Source organism: Corvus moneduloides, chromosome 23 (assembly GCF_009650955.1).
Source record: "Corvus moneduloides isolate bCorMon1 chromosome 23, bCorMon1.pri, whole genome shotgun sequence".
NCBI classification, from domain to species: Eukaryota; Metazoa; Chordata; class Aves; order Passeriformes; family Corvidae; genus Corvus; species Corvus moneduloides.
Genome location: NC_045498.1, coordinates 4,509,423 through 4,535,477, shown reverse-complemented (window position 1 = coordinate 4,535,477; position 26,055 = coordinate 4,509,423). Strand labels below are relative to the sequence as shown.

Sequence of the window (26,055 nt, the reverse complement as noted above, 5' to 3'; positions counted from 1 at the left end):
GGTTCCTTCCAAGCCAAACCATTCCATGATTTTATATAACTCAATAATTATTACCGCAGGCCTGGACCCTAGGGTATATCACCGTGTCCCACAGCCATAGGGAGGAGGAGGAGAGAAGATTATTTAATTATTTTACAATTTATTTATTTAATTTATTTAATTATTTATTTAATTTATTTAATTTATTTATTTATTTAATTATTTATTTAATTATTTATTTAATTATTTTACAAACTCTTTTATAGACCTTTTTCTTCTAATTGGACAAAGGATCAGCCACCCCTTGGGGTGATTGGCTAAAATCCTAAAACATCCATTGTCAAAATATTTTTCTACTGTACCATAAACAAGACTTTTCAAGGTTGCAGGTGGCTTGGTTGTTTACATACTCTGCTGCCTCTTCTGTGAGAGAGAAAAGTCTCTCATGGACTCAGAAAATAGCAAGAAAATCCTTGCTAGCAGCATTTTTGTATCTACAATTCCCCCTTTTTGTTTGATAAGATAACAACTCTACTATTAATCCTAAATAGAAATCTACATCAGTTATTAGTTCTAAATATGTCCTTAAGGCTTTAACTATCTGACTCCGTAACAAGAATTTTAAAGTTCAGTCTCTGCTTGTGGAAGGACCATCCCAGTCTCTGCTTGTAGAAGGCCCATCTGCCTAATGGTCGACATCTTGGTCATCATCAGAAGAGTCATTAGGCTGATGATCTACATTCTGGTCGCCATTTGGATGGTTGGCGTTCTGGTCATCATTTGGAGGTTGCCTGTTCTGCCTCCGGTGCCGTAGGGCAGGGCGAACACATTTTGAAGGTAGCCACCGTACCCCAGTATCTGTGGAAACGCAAGCATACCCACGACCCCAAACGATAAGCTCATGCAGGCCTTCCCACTGGTTAGTGAGTAAATTCCGTACCCAGACTTTTGCCCAGGGCACTTGTGTCTCACCTGAAGACTGCAATGAGAGAAAATGATTCAGAATAACAGGATTATTTGAATTTTGTGGTACTGTAAAGTGATTAATTGTATACAAAGCTTTTTCTAGTCAGCTTCAGTAACCAAATTCAAAGGTTCCTGTGAGAATCATTGAAAAGCCATGTTAACAGCCCTTAATTCAACTAACTGAGCAGAATCTGACTCTGATTGGTGTGTTAATCAACCACCGCAAAGGCAGTGTGGGATACTGTGTGCCCTTATGCACAGTGACCCCTGCTAAAAATTTGTCTCAATCCGTATCCCCAAGCTGCCAACACATCCCGTCCCCAAAGGTTAAGGGAAGTGGTAGTAACATAAGGCCTAATTGTAGCTGTGTGCCCCTCTGAGTCCTTCACCACCACAGGCCGTTCGCTTAAATAGCTCTGTGTGGTTCCTCCTACTCCTGCGATGGCCGATCCCACTGGGGGTAAAGGCCATGAGGGAGGCCATGCAGAGAAGGAGATGATAGTTACATCAGCACCCTGTCCTGGGTTGCAGTGTATTCTATTACCGTCCTCATGAGCCGTTGAAATCAGGTGGGGCAGTGTTTCCTTGCTTCCTTCCCCCCAGACTATCTTTCTGTTAATGGCCCATCATTGTCCTGCTGCACGACTCAGAGATAACTCCCTCCGGACTATCATCTGCTAATGAGCCTAATCAACACTTGGCCTCATGACTCATTACCCCATTGTGAGATGCTCCACCCAGAGGGAGGAACCAAGCATTCCATCCTGGATATAATCTGAGATTCTGAACACCAGAGACAACCCTTCCACTGGATTTCCAGAGGACAGGAGCTACACAGCCACCACTGGACCTTCTGAGGAAGAGCAGACCCTTTTCTACAGGATGACGGCTTCAGAGGACTGCAGCCACCATTCTACCAGACTGCTACCACCACCCTGACTAACAGGGAGTGAGGTTGTATCTTGACTCTGTCAGTTTGAACCAGTGTTTTCTTTTCATTTTTTTCCTTTTCTTTAATTTCCCCATTAAATTGTTATTCTGACTTGGTGCCTCCCACTGGTTTGTTTTCAAACTAGTACACACCCATGTACTATCAATCAAACCGCGAAGCTGAATCCGGGGTGGATGGGTGTTTGGCAGGATCAGGGTACATGTCATCTGTGGCCTTTGGTCAGAGATGTCTGCAGTCCAGAAGGCCTGTGGAAGTCCCATAGATCCACTGTCGTTATCTTCATGAGTTGGTTGTTCTATCCTGGGGACACAAGACTTAAAAGGCACTAATTTAGCAAGGCAGGTCTTTTCAGGAATAGTGACAGGGGGTTTTTGCGTGGAGACCATAGCACAAATCTGCCCTTTAAAGTCAACATCAGTAACTCCTGAGTGCACTAAGATTCCTTGATGGGCAACGTCAGGTTTTCCCACCAGCATCGCACTGGATCCCTGGGCTAAGGGTCCATATGTGTCCAAGGGAACCTTATAAATACCGCTAGAGTCTTAAGACGACTGCGGCTGAGGTATGGACGTCAAAACCGTCTGATCCCTGGGTGCCGTCTCTAGGGTGGCTGGGTAGGCCTGTGCCTGTACCTGTGCCACTCTCTGGGGGAGCAACTGCATCGGAGAGCAATTCCCCCTCCTTGCACCCCGGCGGAAGTTTCCCAACAATGGCTGACCATCGTCATGAGACAGAGATCTACAGTAGTCTGAGCAATGCCCTGGCCTGCCACACCTCTTGCACTGGGGGATCGCTGTGTTCTCTTTTTGGCTCGGCTTAGGCTGCTTCCATTTCTCCTGTTTGGGTTGCTTTGGTTCACTATCAGAAGATGTGTGAACAGGCTGCAGGAATGCAGCCAAAGCAGGCCTTTTCTGGTTCCCTGATCCCACCTTAGCACAGGCTTCGACCATGTCTGTTACCTCAGGGTCCCCTGGTAAGGCATCTATGATTTTTCTGCACTCTTCATTTGTGTTATCTCTCACTAACTGCCTTAACAACATCTGCCTTAACCTGTCATCCTCAACCTGCTTCTCGAGAGAAGCAGCAACTTTCTCTACAAAAGAGAGGAATGACTCTGATTTCCCTTGAACTATTTCAGTATATCGCTTTCTAGGCGCAGACAACTCTATGGTTTTCAACAGGGCAGCCATGCCGACCTGTTGAGCTTGCTGCAGGACGCTAGAGGACAAAGTACCCTGTAGACTGGGATCAGAGAAGGGACCAGTCCCCATCAAAGCATCCATTCCTGCTGTCCGTCTAGGATCGGCAGCAGGGAGCTGCATATTCCCTAATGCAGCCTTGTCTGCCAGCTTTCTCCAGGTTTTCTCAAAAACTGTAAATTGTACAGGTTGAAATAGAATTTGACCTAAGTGTCTGATAGCAAATGGAGCAAGTAAATCTGTATTTATCACCTTTATTATCTGCATAACCTCAGCAGAACCTAGCCCATATTGTGCCACCTTGGATTGCAGGTCCTGGGCAACCTTCCAATCAATTACCTCATGCTTGTCACGCTCCCCTGAGTTTGGGAGAGCCTTAAACACTGGGAAAGCTTGGATCTCCCCTTTTGGGGAGTCACTACCATCCTGAACTTCTGGCACAGCCTGTGGATGGAGTGTAACAGCTTCCTGATTGCCCCCAGAATCCTCAAATCTATTTGGCATTCCAAGTGTTTCCAATAACCTCCAGTCACCCTCCTACAATGCTCGCATTTTAACTAAGAAGCGCCTGTAGTGGGTTGGACGCACTGTTACCGTGCAGTCCTGAAAGGTCCAGGGACGAGACCAGCGCAGCCTTTTCCTTCACTGCGCGGCTACCGCCGCCTGACGACCTGGGGCCAGAACCTCATCTGCCTCACTTCCCGATGACGAGTCATCAGGCAAAGGCAACTCTGAGGTGCTGGGAGCGAACAGAGGTGGACGGGGAGGGGCACTTTGGCTAAGTTCGCTAGAGCCAGAACAGACAGCACAGACTGCGGTTGGCTGCGCTGCAGTTTGGACAGCAGTTTGGACAGGGTGCTGTCTCGGCCAGTCCCAACCGAACCGGTACTGGAGCTGCTGCCACCATCTCTGGGGCTACAGCCGCACTCAGCGCCGCGCTTGTCTCTTACTCTGCGGCAGCGTTCGGCGCCATCTCTGGTCCTTGCACTGCAGCCACACCTGGTGCCACCGCTGGCCCTTACTCTACGGCCGCGTTCAGCGCCGCTGCCGAAACAGCTGCTGCTTCTCGCTCCCCGGCCGCGTTCAGCACTGCTGCCCCCAGCCACCACTCTGCAGGGGTTTTCCCGCAGCAGCGCTACTTCTGGGTTCGCCACCGGCCACGCCGCTCCTAGGTTTGGAGCCGCAGCTCCCACGGGCAGCACGGGGCGTGCTGGCGGCGCAGGCCCGGCGCACCCCGCACAGCAGGGTGCCTCTGTTATCTGCAGCAGCTGTTTTTGCAAGCTGAGCAGGTCCTCCAGCTTTCGGGATATGTTCGGTAACTCTGTCAGCAAAGGCAGATGCTGTATTAAAAGGTCGATGGCTCGGTTCTGCAGGGGTGCAGAACAGTCCAGCGCCAAGGAGGGCAGCGGACCACACCCAGGCAGTCTCGGCGCAGTCTCGCCCAGAGCTACGCCGGCTAAGAAGGGACATCCGGGCCGCTTTTGCTCCGCTGGTGCATACACAAACGGGCTAGGAGCCACCATGGGGGTCCAATTCACTAAGCCACTAATTTGCGGTCCTGGATAAGCCGTGGCCGCCGCCGAGCTGAGCGGCAAGGCAGGCTGTGTGCCCTCCTGCTGCCCCAACACCCCTGCCTCTGCCGGCGCGGGGTACCTGGGGGCCGCGGAGTCCTGTGATTGTGCAGGGTGAGGCGGTGCAGGCTCTGCCTGTGGAGCTGAGGGTGTTTTTTCGGATTCACCATCACTTGCCCCCTTGGACATTCCTCCGTTACTCATCACCAAAATAGGCGAGCCAGCTCGGCTGCTACAGTCAAGGTCTGTCAGCAGAATAAATAACGAATGCCAGGTTCGGTATAATTCTAACGCTGCTGGGTCCCCGGACGGGAGCTCGTGTCGGACAGCACAGCCAAATTCCTGCCATAAGGCAAAGTCCAGGGCAGTATCTCTGTCCATGGAAATCCCTTCTAAGGTAGCCCAATCTAATAATTCCCGAACTGAGTTTTCAGAAATTGAGGTTTGCAGTATGCTAAACATACCTTTCCAGACCATGACCACAGCGTTGGTTTGTGAACCGCTGTTCGCCATTTCTCAGTCTCGTCGGACCTCCTGGGGGGGGGGGGAAGGGAACAGCGTACCTCTAGGGAAATTCGGCTTGACTCTCAGCAGCAGGACACGTCAGAGAGTGCAGATCACGTTGGGGTCACCAAATATTACCGCAGGCCTGGGCCCTAGGGTATATCACCGTGTCCCGCAGCCATAGGGAGGCAGAGGAGAGAAGATCCAGCAGGCAGGAATTGTGCAGCAAGATTGATTTATTTAATTATTTTACAAACTCTTTTATAGACTTTTTTTCTTCATGGTCTAATTGGACAAAGGATCAGCCACCCCTTGGGGTGATTGGCTAAAATCCTAAAACATCCATTGTCAAAATATTTTTCTACTGTACCATAAACAAGACTTTTCAAGGTTGCAGGTGGCTTGGTTGTTTACATACTCTGCTACCTCTTCTGGGAGAGAGAAAAGTCTCTCACGGACTTAGAAAATAGCAAGAAAATCCTTGCTAGCAGCATTTTTGTATCTACAAATAATCTTCAGCACCGGGGTGCCAGGACCCCTTTTGCTCTGTGTCCCAGCCCTCACCCCTTTCCATCTGTTGGGGTTTTAGTTTAGTCTTAGTTTTTTTCCTGTTAAAGGAATTTTCTCCCATATGCATGTTGCTAGGGGACAAATAGCTGTACTTAAGAAAGACAAAAAGCGGAGTGGGGCGGGCCTGGCTACTCCTTTGTCTACACCTGGGTGTGGGGTCAGTTCGCTCTGAGCGTCCGGAGAGAGAAGCTGCAGAGAAAGGAGCTGCTGCTTCTTTCTTTTTGGCCGTTCTTTCTTCCTGCTGGAAACAACGCCGGGACCCTAAAAGCCGCTTTCCCTGCCCTGCTGGAGACCGAGCTGTGGCTGCCCTGCTCCGCTGCTGCTTTGAGCTTTCGCTACGCTGTAGCCCTGCTCGCCCTGCCTGCCTGGGCTTCCGTGGGGTTCGCCCATCTGGATACATCTCATCTGCCACCCGGGATTTGCGTTTGTCCCTGCCGCTCCAGCCTGCCGTTCCAGCCTGCCGTTCCAGCCTGCCGTTCCAGCCTGCTGTTCCTGAGAGTCCGGGATCGGCTGCCCAGGGGTTTGTGAAGCCTTTGTCCCATCCCTTCCCGGGATCCCGGGGCACCGGTGCCGCGTGCTCCCCGAGCTCGCTCCGGAGCGCCCCCTGCAGCCGCGGGGGAACCATCGCACCTGCCCTGCTCACCGGGAGCCGCCAGCGCCCCTGCCGGCTGCGAGCGGAACTGCACCCGAGGGGAAAGGGCCCGACAGCCGAGAAGGCTGGCACTGGGTTTGTGTTTGCTGTCACTGCCAGAGTTGTTGTTGTTTTGTTTGACTGGTTATATACATATATATATATAGAGAGAGAGAGAGAGAGAGAGAGAGAGTAAAGAACTGTTATTACTATTTCCCACATCTTTGCCTAAAGGCCCTTGATTTCAAAATATAATAACTTGGAGGGAAAAGGGGTTATATCTGCCACTTCAAGGGGGGGCTTCTGCCTTCCTTAGCAGACACCTGTCTTTCAAAACCGAGACACCATCCCAGTTAAACCTGAGGGGCAGGAGGGGACTCCTCCAGTCTGCAGCGATCCCTCAGACTGTTCCGACCAGGCTCTCAGGTGAAACCATCCCTGAGAAAAATCCTTCCTCACCAGGGCTCACTGCTCCTCATTTTTCCTCCCAGTCTCCGCTCACACTCCCGAATGCAATTCAGCTTCTGGGTTGTTCCTCTTAGTCCATGCAATGCTTCCCTTTTTCCCTGCTTACTTTTAATTAAGTCTCATCACTTGAAAAATCCCAAGGAAGACTTTGCAAGATCTTTAATTTGATTTTTATTTTCATTAAGCTCAAACTTATATGACAAATCTCCCAGAGCTGTTGCTAAATGCACTTTGTTTTCATGCAGTGCTCTTCTGGCTGAAAGTCCTGTTCCTGCCCACGGGAATGTGGGCAGGAAAGGAATGTTCACCTGGGGTTTATGACCCTGACAACCTGTTTTTGTTATTAAAATCGTGGTGAGCAGCAGAAGTGATGAAATCCTGAGTTCTGTGGAGTCTGCAGGGTGTTTTTTTAAACTCCAGTCATTATACATTTTGTTGGCATAAAAAAGCAGAGGAAGAAGATCCTTCATAGAGAGCAAGCAATTCTTCTTGGACCTTATGAAGTTAATTATTTTATATCGCATAACTGAAACTTGTAACTCAATGTAATTGGCAGGAGAAGTCCCACAGTAACAATCACGGGGCTGGTTATTGTTTCCTCTAGTGCTCCACTGTGGGAATGCTGGAAAAACAGCCTCCCATCCTGGTGTTTATTGGCACATGCTTAAATAAATCATGCCAGCCTGTACAACAAGCTCAACAATCAATAATCTCTTCTCTTGAAATGGGAAGTGTTGCAGGAGGGGAAGAGCTGGGGATAGGCAGGGTTTGTGGTGCCCGTTTCGCTGGGATTGTGCTTTATGGATTTGGGAAAACCAGAGACCAAGCCCAGGCTGGATTAGGCCCTGAGCAACCTGGTCTAGTGGAAGGTGTCCCTGCCCATGTCAGAGGGGTGGGATGGCATGAGTTTTAACATCCGTTCAACCCAAACCATTTCGGGAATTCATGGTTCTAGGAGGATTTTATGAACTTTGTTCTCTTCCCAGTCTGCCAACACCTCACTGTGGGACCGTAACAGGACATGGATTAACCTTGTGGTGCTCCCATATTCTGTTAAAAACCCCACTGATTGCCTCAGGCCCTCTTTACAGCCTGGATGAAGGAACCAGAGCTTTGTGTTGAGGTGCCCACATCCCACACTGAGCACTGTGGTACCCCGGTGATGCCTGAAGAGGCCACTTAAAAGAGAGACTCGACGGGAGTAAGGGAATAAAGGCAGGGATTTGTTTGAAAGGCCTTCAGAGGTACCCCTGGGGAGCCAGAGGCCACTGCCGAGATGGATCCCAAGGTGGACGGCAGGGCATGAGTTCTTCACACTTTTATAGGTTTGGTTCATTTGCATAGCAGGGTTAATTCTCCAATTAAAGCTTCAGTTAATGATGTAGTTTCCCCAAGCTTGCCCCCCCCCTTTAGAAGCTTTTTGTTTACACATTTTGGGCCTAGGACGGTCTGGGTGTCCCTGGAGAGCAGGCCCAGAGAGGCTTTGTTCTGTCTGCCCAGCACAGAGAGCAGAAATGAACAGGCCACAAGAAACTTCAGAGTGACACACTGGGCAGTGCAGGATTTGAAAAATATGGAAGTTAAAATCTAAGGCATCACCAGGGTTCTTCACCCCTGTGTTCAGCCCAGCGACACCAAAGCTCCTCGTGCAGACCCCATCACCCCCATCCTGAGGGATTTTGTGCAGCCACATCAGCCCCAGCTCCTGAGGTGCCTCTTCCAGCTGTGCTCAGCCCACAGAGGCTCTCAGCCATGCAAAACTTGATTTTACCCAGGGGCTGCTGCTGCTGCTCTGTCTCACAGGTCCTCTGGAGCTGCCCCCCTCTTGCAACTGGATATGTTAAGATACCTTTTCCTATCTGCCACTAATTTCTGCCTATTTCTCTCCCAGGTGGAGCCTGCAGTGACAAGAGCGACACATCTGTGACACTGACACATCACGGCCTCACTCAGCGCTGCCTCGAGATTCCAGCATAGCCAGGGGGAAGGGCAGGGATTAAGCTTTCCTTAATGTCACCCTTGGCACTCAGGATGGGACATTTGAAGTGGAGGGAAAGGGCAAAGCAGATCTCTGGTGAATGTGGCACCTCCACCCCTCTGCTGCTGCTGGAAGGAGCACCCCTTCCTTCAGGGGTGGCTGAGGACACTGCTCCAATTTAATGCTTCAGTAGGAAATCTTAGGACGGATCCTCAGCTGGGACGGGCTGGCCTCACGTTCAGTGGAAACCAGGCAGTTTGTGAGGGATGGGGTCTGGCCTGTTGGTCATTTGAGGTCTTCAAGCTCATCTGTTAAGCTGCGCTTGAGTTTGCAGGCTGGCATCGCATTCCTGACACGTGGAGCCGGAGCAGGGCTAAGCACACACTCAGGATTAAGCGTGTGAGTGTTTTACAGAAATACTCCTTATGTCAGTTCACATATCCCCGTGCCCTTTTTTCTGCACAGAGAATGCTGGCTCAATTAAATTGTCATCTTCTTGGAAAAAAGATGTCCTGGTAGCAGGCCTGGGTCTCTTGGTATGAAAACACAGTTCTGGAAGGAATTTAAACAAAGTCATCAGTTTTAGGGGGTTGCTGGATTTCTTTTTCTATCCCTTCCATCAAGAAAAGGAAATATGCTCCTGAACTCTCCAGGTAGTGATTTCCAGGCAGGATGGCTCCTGTTAAATTAGACATTTATGGATTATTTAGTAAATAACCTCAGCGACAAAACCTTCCAGACTTGTTTCCCATTTCATGTGGACTATTTCAGAAAATTGATCAGGATTATCTGGGGCTGGGAGGAGCTGAGGAGCATTTGGATGTGGGAGAGCTGGCTTGGCTGGGAATTCCCCAGCTGTGTTTTCTGGTGACAGCTCTGGGAACGGTGCAGGTCCAGTCCTGCCTGGAGCCTTTCCCAATGTCAGCAGGTGAGGGAAGGAGCCTGAACACTGCTTGTCCACATGAATGTGGAGGGGATGTGATGTGACCCCTCTGCAATGGTGGTCCAGAGGTGTTGGGGGTGCCCGGCCCCAGGGGAGGCTGTGGTGGGGTCACACGTGGCCAGTTGTGGCTCCAGCTGCTTCCTCAGACAGACATCCTGGGCTTGCACAGGGGCCAAGGCTGCAGCCCCTTGGCAGGAGGTGCTGTTTAGGCTGTGGGGCCTGGCAACACCCCCAGGGAATGCTACAAAATGGGGTTTGTGGGGATCCATGGGGGGCAGGGGATTTGCACAGGGCACACCTGGCCAGCTGTGGGTCGGGTTTATCCTCTCCAGAAGCACCAAACCCACATCTCCTCCCATCACTCCCCTCTCCGCTGGTATTGAACAAAACCTGGTTTGAAGAAGAACCTCCTGCTCTGGGATTTGTTTGCACTTTGCACTGAGAATTCTTCCCGTTTGCTTTCACAGCCCCGGCCTGACCTTCCCCTGACGCTGGGATGCCAATTAAGGAGCTCGAAGCAGGGAGGGCTGTGGATGTTATTGATTAGGGCTCTAATTGCTTGTCTCCCCACACTGTCCAAGCAAAATGGGCTGGATGGAGAGGCACTGAGTGAAATGGAGACGTGGCTGCCACGGGACTCACTCAGACATCATTCCTCAGCACGAGGCTGCAGCATCTGGGAGCTGTTCTTGCTCAACCCAGCCAGTTTTGTCTCACTGCTGATTCCTGACCCCTTCCAACCTCCTTGCTTCCATGAGTCCCTCACTGGTACCAGCCACAGGTGCAGGGCAGGGAAGGGTGGTACTGCAGGGGCACCCTGCAGGAGCACCCCCCAAATGTGTCACTTATCTCGTTAATTCTTTCCTTCCAGCCCAGAACCAATGCTTGGGCATTTCAGGGCATCACAGGACAGCAAGGGACAAGTTACATCTCCAAATGTAGACAAGAGATGGTTTTTAGAAAATCCCCATCTCAAGAGAAGTTTAGAATGTGGGGGACACCTTTTCAAACTATTATCTGACCACAGTTTTGATCACTTGGAAAAGGAGGGAAAACATCACCAAAGACCGAAGCAATATGACAGTAGAGAGTGGAGAGCTGTCAAGAGCCAGGACTTTCAGAAACGAGAGCCCTCTGCCCATAATTTTGGGTTGTTCCTTGCCCAGGGAGGCTTTAGCCACCAGAGGTGTGGAAAAAGTGAAGTGAACTCTTCCTTAGCTGCTGCAGGAAACTTTGCTGCCCTGAGAGCACGGGATGATCCCAGAGTTGTCTGATTAGGCAGGCAATTGTTTAAAAAAGGATTTCACATCCAGACCTGAAAGAGCTGGAATTGAGCCTTGACATGAACAAAAGGCTGAATTTCATTCATGGCCCCTGCACAGAACCTGGCTGAGGACGAGGAGCCTCAGGCTGCCTCTCTGCTTGGGGTGAATTTCATCAGAATGGGCCGATAATTGTGTTGTAAAGCCAGAACCAAGCAGGGGCGATTTACCTCCAAGGCCCATGAAGGTCAAGATCAGCCTCAGAACAGTATCAGGCTTTTCAAGACAAAGTTTTAACTGAAACAGGGAGAGGACTTTGTGAACTCGGGAGGCCTCACAGATGGTCAAGGCTGACAGCAGCCATTTTGTGCCAAACAGGACATTTTTCAGGAGTACAGCTGGGCCTGTGGTTCATCCAGGGCTCCTCTTCCTCTTCAGGGGATCATTGGGTGCGATCCTGGAGTTTGTTTTCCACGGTTTGGGGTATTCTCTGGAAATGGCCCAATCCTTTGGGAGACAAGGGCAGGGAGGGGGCTTGAACTTGCTGGGAAAGTACAAAATGCTTTGCTCCTAAGGACGCTCTTTTGGGAGCCTGAGCAGCTCCCAGAGGGTGCCAGTGCTCCTTCCCAGATGTGCTACACCTCTGGGGCAGACAGAAGACGCTGGATAAGCAGGAGCGGCCCTTCCTCCTTAGTAAATCCCTCCCGTGTGGAACCAGCCAGCCCCTTGGAGAGAACAGCAGGTGGGCTGCGAAAAAACAGCGCAGATAAGGGAGGATTGAAGACAGTGAAACTGTTTTTAGGTAAATTTCTGCTTTCCAGATCAGATCTGCATGTTTATCCCCTATCTACATGCACACTTAATCCCCAGTTGCCATGGGACAGGAGAACTGCCTGTTTTTGCAAGCTCTTTCTCTGAGCAATTTCCTGTTGTTAATGCAGCTCAGTCCCTTGATTCCATTCCAGTCAAATCATTCCTGTTGTCTTTTCCGAGGTCATTGTGCTGCCTTGCAGTACCCACACCTCTGTGTTTGCAAAGCCTGGGAATGAAGAGCCCTCTCTGAGGAGCTGCTGAGCCAGGCTGCCACAGCCAGGTGAGAGCAGACCTGAAAGGGTATTTCCATCCCTTGATCAGCTGCCAGTCCTGCTGCTCTGGGCACAACCAGGCTCGGTCTCAGACAGTGTGGGCTGGCTTGATTTATGTAATCCTTAGGTCTAGATAGTCCTCAGAATGCCCCATTCAGGATTATAACAAGGTAAATACGTCTTTAGCACACAAAAAAAGTAAAAATCTGGTTGGTTGTTCTGGTGAAGCGGACAAAAGCTGGAAACTCTTAGAGAGGATACTTTTGAGGTGAATCATTGGTGTTTGAGGGAGGGAGAGCAAGGCTTGGAACTGGAGAAAATGGGCTGGGTGGCAGTAACAGAAAAAACTTAGTGCTTTTCTTACAAGCAACCAAATCTGGAGTGGCAGAGGCGGCTCCCTTCTGCAGAGCTGCCTCTCTGACGACAAACATGTTGAGGTGTCGATGTGGGGAGCAGCAAGTTGTGTTCCAGACCCTCTGGTAAGTAAGAATACACTGTGCTTCACACATGCTCAAAAGAAACCTGTCATTCTCCTGAAGGTCTCCTCCCACTTTGCAAAGTCTCTTCACTCCCCTTTTTCTGAGTCACAAAGTGAGGGGGGAGGTCAGGCCTTGCGGGCTGCAGAGAATCCCAATTGCATCCCTGGCCACCTCATCCCAGTGGTGGGTGTTGGGTTGGAATTTGCTGTAATAACTCCCCTGGTGAGGTCACGCCAGCGAAGGGAACAGGATGGGCCCATCATTAGGTTGAAAACAGAAGCTCACAGTCACAAAGTCTGTGGTACCTGGCAGTGAATCGGGTCCTGGCCCTTTCCCACGCCTGGAGCTGCTGTTGCTGCCTGCACAGATGAAGAAGTCTCCCCTTTTCCCATCCCTCTGGCACAGCAGAATGCCAGGTTTCACCTGGGAGGGTGAGAGGTGTGTCCTGATGGGAGGAAGGCAGCCATGCCCACGGCAGGGAGCAACTTCCCAGCTCCTCTTCTTGCCTGTGCCCACCCCAAGCTGTGTTTGGGGCAGCCTCAGCCTGGCTGTGTGGGTAGGATGGGTTTGTGCCTCTGCTGGGTGATTCCAGAGGCACATTTCCTCCTGGGCAGAGTGCTGGCATATGCACACACATGCAGCAGGCACTCATGGAACTGGCAAGCTGGAAAAATAACAGCGTCCTCTGGGAAAAGAGAGGCTCCCACGTTGGTACCTTCCTCCCCTCTGCTGGCAGTTGCTCTGCACATCTCCAGCTCTCAGGCTGCTGCCCCTGAGAGCCAGGGAGGGAGATAAAACAGTCTCATCACAGCGATGTTATTTCCCTCTCAAAGTCCTCTCGCGTTTTCATATGTGGATGTTGATAGCGAGGGCTGTAGATGTCACCGCTCCGGATTTATGGATAGAGATGTGCAGATGAGTGTGACAGCCGAGCGTCTGACTCCTTTCCATTGCAAAATCTGATCCCTCTTCTCTGCCATCAGCTGGTTTTCATGCCCGTCCTGACTTGTTCGTCAGCAGAGCTGGGAGCTGTGTGGAACTGGAGGCTCCATTTCTAATGAGCTTGTCAGGTCTCAGCCCTCAGCAGTGAACTCATTAGCAAAATCAGCACTGGTGGACATCCCCTGACTGCAGAGGTGTCGTGTCTGAGCTGCCCTCCCTCTGCAAAGGCTTTTCCCCTTGGCCATGCAGGGTCGTGTGTCGGGTTTATCTCGCCGAGAACAAACCGTGTCGTGCAGCACAGAGACCCCGCTGGGACCCAGCTCAGGTCGTGAGAATCCTCTTCTCCAGAGGCAGCTCAGCATCCATCTCTGGTACTGCTTTAATTCAGGAGCAGTGGGGTTTAATTCGATTGCTGAGGCTGTGTTCTTACAGTCAGAAATTACAGCAACAATGGGAGGGATTCTCAGCTCGGTGTCATGAAAGGGCCTGGAGTGACAGGACAAGGGGGAATGGCCTTAAGTGAAGGAGGGCAGGGCTAGATGGATATTGGGAAGAAATTCTTCCCTGGGAGGGTGGTGAGGCCCTGGCACAGGGTGCCCAGAGAAGCTGTGGCTGCCCCTGGATCCCTGGAAGTGTCCAAGGCCAGGCTGGACAGGGCTTGGAGCACCCTGGGATAGTGGAAGATGTCCCTGCCCATGGCAGGGAGTGGCACTGGATGAGCTTTGAGGTCCTTCTCAGCCCAAACCATCCTGGGATTCTGGGATTCTGTGACAGGAAGGCACAGCAGAGTGGTTAGGGCTGGGCAGGGCTGCCTGTGAAGGTGCACGTGCAGGCGTGTCCCTCTCTGGGCCGTGCTGTGGCTCTCCTGCAGCACCATCCCCACCAGAGCATTCTGTGCTGCAAGGCTGAAGGAGCAGGAGTGCTGCACGTCGAGCTGAGCTGATGAGGCTCAGCACCCCCTCTCCTTGTTTCATGTTTAATTAGCTGGTGCATGAAGGATGGATTGGATAGAACAAGGAAGCAGCAGGGAGAAGGAAGGTTAATCTATCCTCCAGCCTTGCTATTCCTTCTTCCTTGTGATCTTGTGAAGCAAGGAGATGATGTGTCTTTTGAAGTGTAAAGTACTTCCTATCCTTCTCCCCCCACAAAGTCGCCTCCTCCTCATCCCAGCCTCAGTCCAGCTGCTTCCTGCCAGGTGCTGCTGATGGCCGAGGGGCTGGACCAGTCCTCCTGGGGGCTGCACGAGGGAGCTTGGAAGCAAAATGTCAGGACTGGCTTTTTTAAACACCTCAAAGCCATGCACAGACAGTCCTGGAATCCTGGGGTGCTTCCTGTCCCAGGCCAGGCTGGACATGACTTGGAGTAACCTGGGGTAGTGGGAGGTGTCCCTGGCCATGGCAGGGGTGGAATGGGGTGAGCTTTAAGGTCCCTCCCAGCCCAAGCCAGTCTTGGATTTTGGGATTATGGGACTTAGTTTGGGGTTGATGGAGCAGGGGGCAGAGCATGGGCTGGGAGGATGCCATGGAGCCCAAAGCAGTGCTGGGAAGCCCCAGTGTCACCTGGGGTCTCCCCAGGACCCCAGGGCTCACAAACAGCAGTGCCACACCCTGAGCTGTGTGTAAGGAGAGGGAGCTGGGCTCTCGCCTCTCAGTCTTCAGGAGCTCTGTTCCATTTTTCAGGGAACTCTTTGAGAACAAGGAGCAGGGGGAATCGGGACAGAGCAGAGGGCTGGCCTGGCACGAGCAGCCCTTCCCCAGGCCCCGTGTTCTCCCCAAGTCACAGTAATTGAATTGTTTTAATATTAATGTCTTCTCTCGAGCTCTGCTGATGCGAGGGAGGGAGAGATGTTTCTTCCAAAACAGTCTTAAGCTAATGCAGAAAGTATGAATAAATCTCTCAGAGATTATAGCCCCTGGAAAGCTCCTGTGAATATCAGAAAGACATCCTTCCTGCTATGGGAGGTTTGATTGAATTACAAATTTGAGGCATCTCCAAAGAAAAACTGATTAAGTCTTTTCTTTCTCGCTCTCTTCTTGTAGCTTTTTAAGGCACTAAAGCTTTTTAATAATTAGAAATCCCCCCATCCTGTTTGTAAGTGGTTATAATTGGCATCACCCTGCCTGTAAGGAGCTCTAATTGGCATCGTGTCCTCATGGATGGTGACGCACCAGAGCACAAAAACATGGTGGGAAGTGTTGTCACTCCTTATCTCTGAGGGAGACCCATGGCCTGTGCTCCGGGAGGATCATCCCAGGGTTGGGAGAGAGAGGTGATGTCCCAGGGATGAGCCCCTGGGTGCTCCAGGAGATGACAGCTGAGGTGGCCGATGGAGGTGAAACAGGGATGGGGCTCCAGCTCCACTCCCAGAAGGAACTGGAGGGCCCTGGGTATGGCCTCTGGTGTAGGAGACTGCTGTGGAAACAGCAAAAACCCTGTTTTGGGAGGAAGGGGAGAGTCCTTCACGGGGCTGTCTCGGCTCTTCCCCCCGGAGGCTCCGGAGCCGTCCCTGTGCCCACGGCGGTGTTTGATTAACGTTGTTGCTGCACTGCCAGCATCTAAGGCTTTGCTGTGAGAAACGTTGTCGGGGTAAAGACACTATAGAAATCACCTTATTCATTTCTCCCCTATTAGAGCAGAGAGGGAATAAAGGAAGAAAGGAAGCAAAAGGGAAAGCATTGTACCACAGGATACACATACGGGCTGTCTGTACCAAGGAGACAGCTGTGGTCTTTACCAGCCCTTGACAAGTGATTTTTCCAACAATCAGATGGGAGAACATGCTCTGTTAGGCTTATAATTGATAATATAGCACTGTTGAAATACGCCTGTCAGTTCTGCGGGGAGATAAAATTATAGCATTGAAATTTCAGAACAGTTTTCACAGGCAGCTTCTGCAACCACGGCCTGGCCCTGGCAGATGAAAGCTGGGATGGGTGGGTGTGTCAGCAGGATCCAGCCTTCATCCTCGCCCTGGGGGCAAGGGGAGGACCCCACTGCAGACCCCCAGCTGTGAGTGGGCTCTGTGGAGCCTTTCCAGGGCCCAGCAGGCACCTGCACCAGGAGAACCCAGCGGGGTGTGAAAATGTCTCACAGAAAGGTTAAAATAATGAACAGGGAAATTCAACTGATCCAAGCCAGTCATAGTGGCGACTTTTTAAACAGGGAAGGCAATTAACTAGTGGAGACTTCAGAAATTGATCCCTCCATCCCTGGGAATGTTTTGAAGAGGAACAAAGGGCTTGGGAATAATCCAGCAAAGCTCTTCGGATGCACAGCTGGGGTGAGGGGCTCTGGCTGCTTTTGAGATCACAGAACTCCAAAAGGGCTCTGGATCCCTAAGGAGTTCAGTGTCACAGGGTCCCACAGCATCCAGAAATCCAAGAAATCCGAGAACTTTTTGGATCACCTTCTAGAAGGTGTTTGGTGAAAGGAAAACCTGAGACACGGAGGAAGCCCTAGGACCCACCACCACTTGCCTTTCCCTTCTCAGTCCCACTGCCCACTGGTGTCTGCCCAGAATCAGGAGGGCCACATCAGCTGGGTTATGAGAACCACCAGTTGCTCAGCTGGGATGTCCAGGATCCTACAGGACGGGGGTGCATGGGAAGGTTCTCACCTTGTCCAAACCTTTGGTGCATTTGCAATCCCACGTGGATGCTGGTACTGGAGAGACAGAACAAGGTTTATGGACCAGAGGCTGGAAACACTCTGAGTTGTGGGACAGATGGAGGAAGGGACTGCAGGGGTTGCTGGCAGGACTTGATTGTGTCCATTTGAGCTCCAGACCTGCAATTTGTAGACAGGGAGGGGAGATGTTCCCAAGCCTGTGCCAATCCAGCATCCTGCAGGAAATGAAAAGGTTTGAAACAGGATAAAAGCAGTTCTGGAAGCAAAAGAAATAAATTGTTCTCTTTTTTGCTGGTGACCAGGTGGAGAGCAGCAGGTGAGGCACAAGGTGGGGACCTGGCAGAGCTCATAGCACCAGTGTGCCAGCCTTGCCTTGGGGGAAGGATGCGGCAGCCTCTGCCCTTTCAGCTCTCCTTTCTATCTCTTCCTCTCCTTCTCTCCTTTCTTTCTCTCCTTTCTTGGCACAGAATTTGGATAGATTGAGTGCAAGAGCAGTTAAGTGAAATTTCTGACACCCCTCTGTTGTTCCCTGCTCCGGTGGGGGCTCAGCCAGTGAATCCAGTCATCGGGGTGGTTTGTTCATCCCCAGCCTCACCCACTGCAGCCCCCAGTTAGCACCTGGCCCCAAAACACCTTGGCCTGGCATTAGCACACCTTTGTCAGTGTTAGTGACTCAAATTTGGAGTCAAATTAAAGGTGTGTCGCTAATAATGAGCTCCGGATTCCCTTCAGGGTTGGCTGCACTGAGTGAAATTAAAGTTCCCAACATCCCCGTTCCCATTCCCCCTTCCTAATTAGTCCTCTCCGATTCTTAGAGGCTGACATTTAAAATGAACTCAGCTGAAATTAGTACTTTTGTAGTTGATTTTCAGTGCCGATAATGGGAACATGGAGGGGACAAACCCCTGCCTTAGTGGCGGCCCGTGGAGGAGGTGTCAGGTGCCAGCTGCCACCGAGCAGGGCAGGCACTGCTGCCACCCAGCCTGGGTGCACATGCCTGGGAAGGGGCCTTGAAGGTCCCTTGGATTGATGCATTAAGGAGATTTTTATTTCCTGACTCCGTGACGAAGGTCCCTTTCGTCAGAGATTTCTCCCCTCAAGACACAAAAGTCAGTAAATTCCGGGCTCAGTCTGCAAATCTCCAGATGACGTTCGTGACTTAACTCACTCCGCCGAGTAAAACCCCGAGCACAAAGCCGTGAGTTGCAGCAGCGCCGTGTGACCAGGCTGCCAGGCTCTTAAACCCCCAATTTCCTGCCTTTTGATGGCTTTGAATCATGATGGGCCTAATAATAATGATAGTTGGTACTTATATGCCACTTTATCTTAAAAGCACTGTACAAACATTAATTAATTATAGACACAGACAGTGTCTGAAAACGCGGAGCTGCAGATGCAGCCGGGTTCAGAGCCACGCACAGCTCAGAGCCAGGAGCTTCCCAGCAGGAGAGAGTTTGGATCACATCTGCTGCAGCCCCTCCGTGGGCAAAGCCACTCAGTCCTGGCAGTGTCTGCCCAGGGTGGCCCCAAAAGGTGACCAAAACCAACCTGTGCCCCTGTAAACACCTCACTACGCAGGGTCTCGGGGTGTCCTCACAGCAGGTAATTGGCATCTCCCCAGCTCAGAGCAGGCTGGGGTAGGTGATGCTGTGGTGTCACACGTCTCTGGCTGCTGCAGCCTCCACCTGGCAGAGGGCTGAGCGTGACACCTTCCTCACCTCAGTGCCTGGCCAGTAAAATGCTCCTGTTCCCCATTCCTGGCTGGAGAGGTGGCAAAACCTGGGGGTTGGCTCCTGGTTTGGAGCAATTTGCTCTGGCCAGGCAGGACACGGAATGACAAACCCAGTCCTGCCTGGTCTTTCAGCCTCCTTATGGCTCCAGGTGTTGCTTTTTTGGGGGATGCTGTGGTCCCCAAAATTTACAGGTGATGCAGAGACGAACTCTGTCCATCTGCTCCAAATTAAAACAAGCACCTCGATAGTGCAGGGAAGCTGGGAATGCTCCGTGCCTGCCTGCAAAGGAGGGAGGGAAGGAAGGCAGCAGCAGCCGTGTAGGAAGGCAGGCTCTGTCTTCACAACCTTTCTCCTTCTCTGACCACATGCTGGACATGCAAAAGATCGCTGTTTCCTTGGAGAGGAGCTCTTTCTGCATGTGCTGCAGCGAGTTGGGAAAGTTTGCCTTCATCAAACCCCCACGGTGAGGGGAATAAGCTCCAGAGAATCTGTCCTGGGGCCTGCAGCCTGATTGCTGCTGCTTCCCTTATTTGCATTCCTTTAAGAAAAGGAAAAGGAACACGAAAATCTCCCTCCTGCCCCTTGCAGAGGAGATCCCTCCTGGTTCCTTGCAAGCCCTGTCGCTGTCTGAGGGCAGAGGAAATTTCTTCAATCACTGACACAGGGCTGAGCACCCCAAAACTGCCCATCTCCCCCTCAAAACTTGGGCTGCAGACACTGCTCCCCTGGGCAGTGACAAACTGGGGGCAGTGGAGGGACGTGTCCCTTCACTTTGTTCCTCTTTTTTCTCTTTCCAGTAAACTCAGCATCGAGTCAGGCTAGCAACAAGAGACCCAGAGGCTTCTTGGAAGATTCTCTCGATGGCAGCATCTTTGCATTTTCCTTTGCCAGCTTTACCCCCTGTCACTGCACCAACCTGCCCAGGACACAGCCAGGCCACTCTGGGGTGGTGCTGGGGTGATGCTCCTTGTGCCAGAGCAGTGCAGAGCCTGTCCCGAGGTGCTGGGCACCGGGAAGGGACCGCAGGAAGCAGAAGGGGGAAGCACAGGGACATTCCAGAGCAGACAGCGAGGCTGGAGGGGCAGCAAAGCCCAAAGCCCAGCTCAGAGCAGGTGTGTGGGTGTTTAACCCAGCAGATATAAATGCTCCAGGCCTGCAGTTTAGAGAAACCTCATAAATATTTTAGCTCAGGGAGGATGAAAGGAAGACAAACAAATATGGGTTTGGGCCTTTGGGGCATTGCTGTGATCATCTCTTCAGAGAAACAGAGGTTGTGCTGGTACTTGGTGCTGCGGCGCGACAGGGAAGCTGCTGACGCATTGTCTGACAAGCACTGCCACCAATTTTGGTTTTGGACTGAGGGAAAACCAAGGAAAAAGGTCCAAACTTTTCTAATGAGGGGATTTTGCTCCTATTATTCCAGCAGGATTTGCCAAACTAACCCAGTGATCAAAGCCTGGAGTTTTGATCCGAAATGGGTGGGCAAATGCCATGAACATTTGTGCCGTTCTCGTACACGTGTTTTGGCTGTTTCTGCCTCTAAAGCCTTGTTTGAATTTGAGAGTGGAATTTAATTTGATTATTTTTACAGCGACAAAGCAATGAAGGATGAATAAATACTCTTTGCTGAACATTTCATTTGAAAAATACACTAAAAACCACTGAATTAATGATTCAGTGATTGAGGCTGTGAATTCTGGCTGATCATCATTTTAAAAGCAATCCTGGTAGAATTTTGCAAGCTGAGGAATATCATAAAGTGTTCCAGTTGTTTTGCTGCTGTAATTACACAAGACAGACTGTGCAGATGCAGTGGTGTTGGTACAAATTGCTCTGGTGCCCACAGTGGAGCCAGGAAATGCAGATGTGGGGGGGTGGCTTTGGTGGAGCTGCCACGGTTTTGCCCAGGGAGGTGGTTTAGGTGTCAGCCTGCATGTTAATACCAGGCATTAATTGCTAATAATTACCTGGGTCTGTTTGGAACCCACTTACTGAGACTCTGTAAATATTTGTGGCAAAATTCAGCATCCACAAAAATCTCTTTATTCTTGGGAACTCAGCCCTAAGACTTGCTGTGGGTTTGCTGGAGGCACTGGCAGCCCTTCCAATGGTCACCTCCGCTCTCTGGCTGCTCCTGGGTTTATTCTGAGGAGAATCCACTCCCTTTTTTAGCAAATATGGATGCAGTTTATGGAACTGATGCTCAGCCGACTCTCTTGGTTTCAGCATAAATCCCAGGAGAGATCAGCATTTTGCTTCAAAACCTCTGAGCTCAAACAGAGGGAGGATAAAGGGAAATGTTTGCACAATCTCTTTGCAAATCAAATCTTTAACGTCGTGCGTCGCTCTGGAGAGGTGGGGAGGAAAGATAATCCCAGATTTCGACTTTGAGCTTGCAAGGCAAAGCTGCCCTTCATTGTAGAATCAGTGGGAGCTTGTCTTCAACTCCCATGGGAGTTTCTGGGATGGAACCAGAGGCTCCAGGGTCCTGAGACATCAAAACAAATCACACCATGATCGCTCTCTCAGCCTGACTCCGGGAGGTGCTGCCCTGTGCCCGGCGCACACGGAGCGCGAGCGTTTGAACATGTTCCCCTAATCCTGGGATTTATAAAAGCACTTGGCAGCTCACACGGAGGTGATTCATTCCTGCAGCACAGCCCTGGAGCCGGGGAGCAGCACACAGAGGCCGCCAGCCAGGGCCCCTCACCTCTCCCAGCAAAGGCTCCCCAGTCTGGGGAATTTCTGGGATCAGAAACATCAGGACCATCGGTGCCTCCGGGTCTGGGCTCGCCACATTCCGTGCTCACTCTTGCAGTGTGGAAAAGGGAAGAATGTGCCAAGGAATGGACCCGGGAACAATCCTGGGGTCCCAGCCTCATCTATGGCACACAAATCTGGGGCGCCACAAGGACAGTATTGCATTTTCCTCTTTGCAACCTACTGATTCCTCAGCATCTTAAAATTCCCCAAATATCTGTAAATTTGAAATCCAGGCCCCTTCCTAACGCTTAGAAACGCTGCTGTCCCACGCTGGAGAGCAATTCCTCAGGCAGTGAATAAAATCCGGGGCTGTATGGGTTTGGGCTGAGGTTTGGAGGTGTGGACATGCTGCTCGGTGACTTTAGGACCTTAAATGCCTCCCCCAAGCTGGAGTTTGGTCAGCAGCCAGGAGCTGCACCCAGCAGGAGCTGGGAGCCAGCCCATGGTGCCGGAGCCGGCGGAACACGCTCATTATCTCTACCTTGCTCAGAGAGGATATTGTGATTTTAATAACTTCTTGGATCCATTTTTTCCCCGGTAGCTCTCGTTGCCTTGGATACAGGCTCTGGAGAGGCTCAGCCCTGCTAAAGATGGTAGATCATTTAAATGGAATAGAAGACGAGGTGTGGATTTGCAAAGTGCTTTTGCACTCCCGGAGCTGGCTGGGAGTACTCCGGCAAAGCCCAGCTTCTGCGGGATGCGCGGGTTTGTTCGACAGGGCTTTGTTCCTGGGGATGGGACACCAAAGCTTCTTCTGCACATGGTGTGTGTGGTGTCTGATGCGTCCATGTGACAGCGCCAGGCTGGGAAAAGCAGAGCCCCGAGGCTTTGGCGATGATGCTGATTCAATTCCCAGGGCGCTGTGAGCAGGAGCAGAGCTGGATCTTGGCACCTTTGGAATGGGGTGTTCCAAAGTCTTCCAACTCTGCTGCCCTCCGCTTCCTCCTTAACCACCACCTCTGCCCTCACTCTGACTTCCCAAGGTCGCACAGGACCTGCAGGGTGGTTTAAGGCCATCAGGTCTTCCAGCTGATGTGTGCCCATGGCACTCCAGCTCTCCCGGGTGTTCTCATTCAAAGCTTGATTCCCATTCCTAGCATTCCCTCATTCCCTTTCTCCCAGCTTACACATTCAGCTTACCTACAGAGAAACCATGCAAACAGAGAAATTCTCATTTCATGAGAGGTTGCCCACCCCTAAAGGTCACCAAAGCTATTAAAGAAAGCCCCTCGTGCCCAGGGCTTTGGACACCTCATTTGACTTGCTTTGGTCGAATTTCATGCTGCTGCAGTTTTTGATTTATGCCCTTTGAAAGTCTTTTGCTGTGCTGGAGGAAGCCCACTTGTGGTGCCTGTTGTAATCAAGCAGCTCTGGCTTTTTGGAGCTGACTTTTCTTCTCTTAACAACTCAGGGGTGTCTGGGCCCAACCTGATAAAAACAAACTAAACAAATCGCTTTTTCTTCCTGGTCCTCATCATAAACACATTTGGATCTATGATGGCTGTCTGGAAAATTGTTAAGATCATTTGATCACTGCCAGAATAAATCATCCTGACTGGAGATGCTGCCCTAAACCTGGATTTGCTGCTGGGGTTACCAAGGGTGAGATGCTCATGACACTGGGCTCAGAAATGAGTGCTTAATTGCTTTAGAGGAGCTGCTGGAGGTCACAGCCCTGCTGTGCTGGGTGACAGGGTGTGGCAGAGCTGATGGAGGAGCAGGAGGAACTGGGGGAGAGCTCCTTTCCATGAGGGTGTCAGAGCCCTGGGAAGGCTGCCCAGGGAGGATGTGGAGTCTCCTCTCTGGAGACATTCAGGACCAGGAGAGATGTGTTTGTGTGGGCTCACCTGGGAGCTCCAGCCCTTCTGCCACCAGTGCAGAGCCAGGGAACCCCTGCCATTGCCTCCCAGCTGATTTCCCCAATTTCTGCCCATGGATGCCCCTGTGCTGTGCTCATCTCAGTCTGTGCCAGGCCTTTCTTCAACCCGTTTCCATCCACAGCCTATGGGAAGTACCCCATGAGCCCCGAAACTCTCCAGAATTTCACCCTTCATGGTGCTTCATGGCAAGGTGAACAGGGGCCTGGGAGAGGAAGGAGGAATCACTGAGGAAGTAGCAGCAGAACGAAGAAGAGTAAAAAAAACCCCACTTTTTCTTTGCTTAGAAAGAAATCTCAGCTTTCCTGGAGTGAAGAAAAGAAGAGGAGGGAGGGAGATGCACCACATAAAGAGAAAAAAATGGGCTGAGAAACCACAAGACATTTAAAAGCTCACCCAGGAAACCCCACTTTGATATCCCCTCTCATTGGAAGCATTTGAGGCCAGAATAATGCTGCCATGATTGATCACACAAAGGGATGAGAAAAGGAGTGGATCCGAGAGCTCCTTTCTGCTTCTTAGGACAGAAGAAAAGGAAAAAAAAGCTTTGTATTCAATTCCAGTGTAGGAGCAAAGAACCCTTAATCAAGTGTCTGTTTGCAGGGCTGTGTTTGTCGGGAGCAACGCGTGGGCCCTTCCAGGAGCAGGAGTGGGAGTGGGGCAGGACAGGAGCCCGGAGGGACCTCTCTGCTCTGGCTTTTTCACTGCCTTCAGCCCCTGGGAAGTGGCTCAGGCTGGTTCATGGCCAAGGAGAAACTGAGTCACATCCAGGGAATTTCCCCACACCAAATGTGTGTGGGCACAAGGTCACTCATCAGAGAATCCCAGAACGGTTCGGGTTGGAAGGGACCTTAAATCCCACCCAGTGCCACCCTTGCCACGGGCAGGGACACCTTCCACTGTCCCAGGCTGCTCCAAGCCCCGTCCAACCTGGCCTTGGGCACTTTCAGAAATCCAGGGGCAGCCACAGCTGCTCTGGGCACCCTGTGCCAGGGCCTCACCCCCCTCACAGGAAGCAATTTCTCCCCAATATCCCACTCAAATCTCCCCTTTTCCAGTTTGAAGCCATTCCCCCTTGTCCTGTCACTCCATCCCTTGTAAATAGTCTCACACCATCTTTCTTACAGCTCCTTTAGGTCCTGGAAGGCCACAATTAAATCCTCCCAGGCTTTCTCCAGGCTGAACAATCCCAATCTTCCAGGCTGCAGCGCATTGCCTGGGACTTAATTCCATCTCCTGTTTGTCCAACAGTTCAGCTCCATAGACTTCATTTTATGCTTGTTTAAGTTAATTTTATAATGAGTGCAGAGCAGAGGCATTTTGGCCGGGAGGTCGTTTGTAGCTGGTGTGACCAGGGCAGCTCTGGGTCGTGTCTGATCCCGGGGGATGAGCGGATGCAGCAGTGTCCACATCCAGCTGGTTGGGCTGGTTGGAAGAGGAATGCTGACTTTCCATTAAGGCAAATTGGTCCCTAAATACAGACTGGATATGACCCAGGAGAAGAAAAATCTCAGCAAACTATTTTTCCTTAAATTTCATCCCTAAATGTTCATCCAAATATCCAGCGGAGCAGTTACTGCTGAACAAACGAACTATGGAGCTGCATCAAAATCAACTTTTTTAGCAGGGAAATGTTTATTATATACTGTGATTTTATTTCTTTTTACTGATGGGAAAAAGAAAGTGTTCCAAATGAACATTTTTTAAACTGATGAAAAAATCAATGTTAGGGAAATAAATGTTTCATTTTTCATTGGGTATGTCCCCGGTTTTTTAACTTCCAGATTTCATTTTCAGCAATTTGACTTTTCTGCCTGTCACGAACAAGCTGGATGAGACTCCCTACTGGGGAGCCCGTGCTGGTGTCAGTCTCTCCCGCTGCTTAGAGGCGATGTAGCAGCTCCAGAGCAGGCTGTTCCCAAGCTGCAGCAGGAAGAGAATGAGAAAACCTCAGTCCACAACTGTTGGAGCCCCAGGTCTTCTCCCCATGAGCAAAGCAGATTTTTTCATGGCCAGTCCCTGATTTTCCATCTGGGACCTATTTTGTGTCTCTCTGCCTGAAGGTGGGAAAGGGAAGGAGATCCTCAAAGGCAATTTGGTTTTTAGGTATTCCAAATCTTGCTGAAAATGAGGAAAACTGAATTAAACCTGGCAGAGAAGAGGGTGAGTGACTCCAGAGCCACACTTTGCCCCCCACACCACCACCAGCTGAGGTTTGTGGTGCCTCTGGTCTGCGATTTTGGGGGAGCAGTGCTGTGTCCTGGCAGGCAGCGCTGTTGGGAGGGGCATTCCCACGAGCATAGCCTTGGAGTGGCAGCCAGGAATTGTCTCTGCCTGGAAGCAGCAGCTGAACTTGCCCATGGTAGGGGGTTGGAACGAGATGGACTTTAAGTTCCCTTCCAACCCAAATTGGGATTCTGTGAACAGCACCAGCCTCTCCCACTCTGCTCACCCCCTGCCCCAAGCCTTGGCATCCTCTCTGCTCCCACTGGAGGGACAGGAAAGTCCCCTGTCACCTACACAAAC

At 51.1% G+C, this 26,055-nt stretch overlaps 1 long non-coding RNA gene across 1 annotated transcript; it reads right to left on the bottom strand.

The window, feature by feature from the left end:
• Positions 1–1,422: 1,422 nt before the first annotated feature.
• Positions 1,423–2,390, bottom strand: LOC116455163. Its single transcript, XR_004244312.1, has 3 exons — positions 2,037–2,390; positions 1,868–1,869; positions 1,423–1,460 (listed from the first exon to the last, which is right to left on the bottom strand). It is a non-coding gene; the product is annotated as an uncharacterized LOC116455163 (long non-coding RNA).
• Between the last annotated feature and the right edge of the window lie 23,665 nt (positions 2,391–26,055).